Below are 6000 nucleotides of genomic sequence, written 5' to 3' on the forward strand. Positions count from 1 at the left end.
AACTCGGGAGTGGGAACCTTTGCTACTAGGTAGACCCTTCCTAGCAACTAGCCGTGCCCTAATCGATGTAGAGATGGGGGAACTCATGCTAAGGACCGATGATCAGCAGGTTACATTCAATGTCTTTGATAAGATGACATGTGATGATGGAGACCCACAGTGTTTTAGAATTCAGGTTTATGATCACATGGTTAAAGATGCCCTTAAGTTACCTTGGAATGCACACTACTTGCCACATGGTGGCACTTCTTTTCCATGACCCTTAGGGGCATGGAACGTCAAGCATCGGGACGTTAAACAAGCGCTGGTTGGGAGGCAACCCAACGGTTTCTAATGTTTTAGTTTGTTTTGTTTTGAAGATTGTAGGTAGGTGTGCAGCAGAAGCAAGGACGGAAGCAGAACAGGGCAAAACAGAGTCCTACTACGCCGGGGGCGCAGTACAATTACGCGCGGCGTGATCCTTCAACACAGAGGAAGGAGTTTTCAGAATGTATCACGCGCGGCGTGGGGATACATCACGCGCTGCGTGAAGCCTGGAGAAATATGGAGTCTCTGACTAAGTGAATACGCGCCGCGTGGTGGTTATTACGCGCGGCGTGGCCTGTTTGAAAGAAGTTCTTGACCGTTACAATTGGTACTACGCGCGGCGTAGCAGGGATCACGCGCGGCGTGGTTACACAGGAAAGCGTGTCAAATTTGAATTTCTTCATCTTCCCAACCAATCCATCTGTCCCATCATCAATTCACACGCCCTCTCACACGAAAAACTCCATTGTTAACCCATTTTCATCTTCCAAACCCCTCCAATTTCATCTATAATCACTTCTAATCATCCCATTCCTTCACATTCACATACAACCCATTTCAATCATTCCAAATTCCTCATTTCAGCACATCATTTCACCACTTTCCCAAATTGACCCATTTCAACCTCCCTACTATCACCATGTTGACACGGCTAACCGGGAAGGGAAAGAAGAAGAGTGATGCTAATCCAACACAAGAGCCACCAAAGAAACCAAGAACAAAGATGAGTGCAAGCAAGGGCCAATCTTCTCGGTCCGCTCAAGCATCTCCCCCTCGCCGGAGCAGTGTTACTCGGCCACAAGTTCATCCTCACTTCATTAGTGAAGTTCATGAGAAAAGGTACACACAAATTCGAACCTTTACTATTAATCAAGAGAAGGGTTTTGGTGAGGATTTGCTGAATGGTGTGGCTGAGATAGGAAATGAGGTCAAGTCTAGGGGATGGGAGAAATTTAATAAGTTGATGATTAAAGATGAGGTTAATCCTGGCAATCAGATGTGGGCTAGGGAGTTCTTTGCAAATGCCTATTTACCGGATCAACCAATGTTTCCGGAGTATATTTCTGTGGTTAGGGGTGTTAAGGTGAGTTATTCTTTTGAAACTATAAATAATCTGCTTGGTTGTGCTGCTGAAGGCGTGTGTGAACTTTTGCGTAATAGAGAGAGGATCGACAAGAGTGGGATCGAAGTTAGGGAGGAACTAAAGAGTATAGTATGTCGTCCGGGAGCAATGTGGCTAGCCCACTCAGCAGCTTCTCTCCCTAGAAGGTTGAGCTTAACAAGTTTTAATCCCGTTCACCGAGCTTGGGGTGAATTTTGGTTGAAGAATGTGAGGGTTGTAGGTAACAATTCAGAGATTCAGCTTGATAATGCTTACGCGGTCCGGTTGTTGGTTGAAGGGAAGTATATTAATCTGGGGTATTGGTTACAAAAAGATCTTCATGAGATAGCCAATCATCCGAATCCTACTTTTACTTTGGGACATTGCAATCTCATCGCTGCTTTGTGTAGGGCGAATAATGTTCCAATGAATGTGCAAGAAGGTGATCTTCATCCTGTTCGTCCTTTGTCATTATCCTACTTCACCAAAAAGTTTGAGAGAGGTCCAATTGTGCCCCGAGGTGAGGGGAATGCTGCAAGGGAGGAAGCTTTGAGGGAAGAAGAAGAGATTAATCGGTTTGAAGAAGGTAATCATCCGGATCAACAGGGGGATCCGGTACATGAGTATCACGATATACCAGCTCAGGACCCTTCTCGTTACTCTCATGATATGAATCAGCTTGCTTCTATGTTGCATCAGATGGAGATTTCTCAATATTCGGGGCTGCCGAATCTCTACTTTGATACCGCCTCTTCCATGTACACCGAGGCGATGACTTACCGGTCTACTTTCCCTCCTCCTACTTTTGGGACGTTGTATCCCGTTGATACGGATTGGGAGGCACATCAGGCGAGGGAGCTGACATCATTCCAGGCCAGACAAGCTTACAATTCTGGTTTGAGAGCTTCTGAGTTGGCGGAGATCGAAAGGCGACGCCGGGTTGAGCAGGATGAGGCAGCTGCTATGGAGAGGGAGATGCTGGATGTGGATGGGCTGAATCTGAACTTGAATAGCCCGTTCACAAACTACTTCACTGGCCAGTCGAATGACACCGTTTGACGTCGTTGGTTATGATCTCTGCTGCTGCTGCTACACTACTACTCTATCTCTACTTTTTACTTTCGTTTATTTTACTTTCGTTGGTTTGTAATAATATTTTGATGTTGCTTAGATATTGGCTGGATATTTTATTTGTGTACTCTGAATTTGAATCTTCCTTTGTATAATTGTGGAATGGTTTTTACTTCTAGAGTTTGTTTCAATATTTTGGCATGTTCCTTCTAGTTACTTGAGTATCAATTGCTTGATTTTCTCCGTGTGTGATATGTGAAACCTGCAGTGCAATAGCTTGTTGCACTCATGTGATCAAGAGGCAAAGGAAGGGAACGCACACTTTTTGACCGGTTCTTTGATTCGACCCAACCGAGAGGTATTGAGCCAAACACTCCTTTTCCTTCTATGTGTGATATCCACTCATGTATTGTCTCTCGATTTTGCTTGTCGTCTTTTTATTTGATTGGTACTTTTGTAGCACACACGAGGCATGTTCCTTGGTACCTTTGAGCCTTTCTATCCACCCTTACATATAATTATCCTTTGCTTAACCAATTTGAGCTGAAAAAGAAATTGTTATTTTGTACAACCTTGGGAACATTTTGAAAAAAAAAAAGGAATGACTTTCTTGGAGGTTAGGCACCTAATTAGTGGTTGATGCGCATTGCTCACCGCTAAGTTTGGGGTTGCTCTTTGGAATTAGCAACAAATAAAGTTTGGGGTGAGGGTACTAGAGAACTTATAAAAGTTTTGTTTGAAAAATTTCAAAAATTGCAAGGCAAAGAAGAAAATGAAAAAAAAAAATGAAAAAAAAAAAAACAAAAACCAAACATGATGAATGAATGTGAAAAAATATATGAAAAAGAAGTGATAGCCTTGAATTCAAAAGAATTGCAAAACTTTGTTTGATGATTTGAAAAAGTCCTCTAGTCCACTATATTTCAAAAGGGTTTGGTTTATGAAAATGTTCTTTGACTAATAGGGGGATCTAACTCCAAGTTTTTCTACTACTTATCCAAAATGCCACCATCCACCCTAGCCAAGCCACGTTATAACCCTAAAAGACCTCTAATGTGTGTGCACAAAGTGAACCAAATGAATTCTTAGATTACTTGCAAAATTATTGTTGACTTGCATTGATGTGTTGATTTGAGTGAATTACCAAAAACTGAAGAGTGCATGTGAGTAGTGTGATGAAATCATAGAGCTTTGGTCGAAAAGTGTGAACTACTTGAAAATGTCTTGCGGGAACGAGTGTGCAATTGAGCATTGCTTGCGGGTGGATCATTGATCATCAGGTGATTCTCACGTATGTATGATTCGAGTGATTTTAAGGAAAATGCCAAGGTCTTGACACAAAAGCTTGAGGTAAAAGTTGTTTCCTTGAGGACAAGGAAAGGATCAAGTTTGGGGTTGTGATGACGAACCGTCACACTCTCTAATCCAGGCCTATTTTAGCAACATTGGATGCATTTTAGTAGGTTTTTAGCAATAAATATAAGAGAAATCTAACCATAAGCTTGATTACTTGTTTTGCAAGAAAACAGGAAAAATTGCAGGAAATGGATGTTTTTCACTACGCTGGGGGCGTAGCCCATCACGCGCCGCGTGGTGGAGCTCACAGGGAGCCAAGATTTTCACTCTGATCACGCGCGGCGTGATACCTGACCACGCGCGGCGTGAAGCCTTGTTCAAGAAGAAGATTGCTCTCTGACTTGATCACGCGCCGCGTGATACCGTTATCACGCGCGGCGTAGTTGATGGATCTGCAACCACGCGCGGCGTGATAGATCTGACGCGCAGCGTGGTTGCGTTTAGTATATATGGTTTCTGCATAATCCTGTTTTGGGGTTGGAAAATTCTGCAAATTTGATCTACATTCTGGGTTTGGAACTTCAAGATTGGGATTCAAGACTCCAGAGGATAGCTCCAAGCACATCGATAGCATGGATTCACAAGCCATGACATTGAAGCTCGGACGCGAACAAAGGGAGATGAGGAGCTAAGCTTCTTTGGAGGTAGGATCTAGGATAGTCTAGGATGTAGATAGATCAGTTGTAATCTGCTATATGTGTAAGAATCTACTCTTTTCATAGTGTTGATTTAATACAATTCGATACATAATGCTTTATAATCCTTCATTAGTGTTGTAATGATTTCGAGTTAAGTCACGTGCGAGAGTATTGATTTAATTTCTGAACTGAATTGCATTAAGCGCTTGAGTGTCTCCGGTCGAGAGATTGAGGTATAGAGTGTAGCGAACGATTGACGCGCGTTAATATCATTCGTTGTAGGTAGCTTCCGCCCGAGAGATCGGGGGAGTATCGACAACGAATAGAGTGGATTTTGACAAGAGATTGCGATTCACTAATTTGTCGATCTAGTTGTCAACACTTGAGTAGATTCCTATGATATAGTAGATTGTATGTGGTTTAGCTATAGACTAGGCGATTCCGATGATTCTACCTCACTTTTCCATTATATCAAAGCACGTTTTCTAACAATTCATCACTCAACTTACCTCCAATTTATGTGTATTTCTTGCATAATGTCTATGAGCACTATTCGACTAGTTTAATCACACAATCCCTGTGGATCGATATTTTTATTACTACGTGGTAATTCGTTCACTTGCGAAAATTATCCATCACAATTCATTCAAACTTATTCCCAACCATCTAAAAATAGTCATACTATTGTATAAAAAGATAAAACTATAAAACTACACATTCCCAATCGAATTTAACAATAAGATGCACATTTTTAAGAGTTTCATATTAGTTGAAAGATAATTTAAAAGTATATTTATAAAATAGGAGGACAGGGTCGTTCTAAGAGTCAAGCAAATCAAGTATGTGCTTTAGGCCTGAATTTTTGGGGTCAAAAAAGTAAATAAAAAATTTAATTTAGTTATAAATATATAATATGATAAAATATATATTAACATATAAAATTCAATTTAGTTATAATTTTTCAATACGATAAAATATTTAGATATAAAGTTTTAGCTCAATTGGTTAGAAACCAGATCTCATCAAATCCTCCATAACGAAAGTTCAATTCTCAACATTTTCATAATTTAATATTTTTAATTTATTTTTTATTAGCCTTTATTTTTTTAAGGCCTCACAATTTTATTTTTTGCTTTAGGCCTCTACGTTTTTTTTTTAACAAACAAAAATGGATCATATATATAAACAGGGGTGGATCTAGCCTATGTGAGGGTGTGCAGCTACACATATAATCTTATATTTTTGCAATTTGCACCCCCTGAAATTTTGATTATGCACCTTGACCAAGAGATTAAGAGAAGAAAAGAAATTCATTTGGCCATGTGCAGTCAGTAGTCACATATATGTAAGCAAAATAGAAAAAGAAAAAACAAAGAAGAAAAACAAAGAATGATAAAGTGAGCGGCGCTACCAACAACTTTCTTCTATGAAGTTGTATTATTTAGGGTTCCCTATCCATTTGTCATGGACTTTTTCATATATGGCCTCATTTTAATTAAGGTGGCCTGCTAGTTAAGGGGTTAATTA

The sequence above is a fragment of the Trifolium pratense genome, linkage group LG2, assembly GCF_020283565.1.
Source record: "Trifolium pratense cultivar HEN17-A07 linkage group LG2, ARS_RC_1.1, whole genome shotgun sequence".
NCBI lineage: Eukaryota > Viridiplantae > Streptophyta > Magnoliopsida > Fabales > Fabaceae > Trifolium > Trifolium pratense.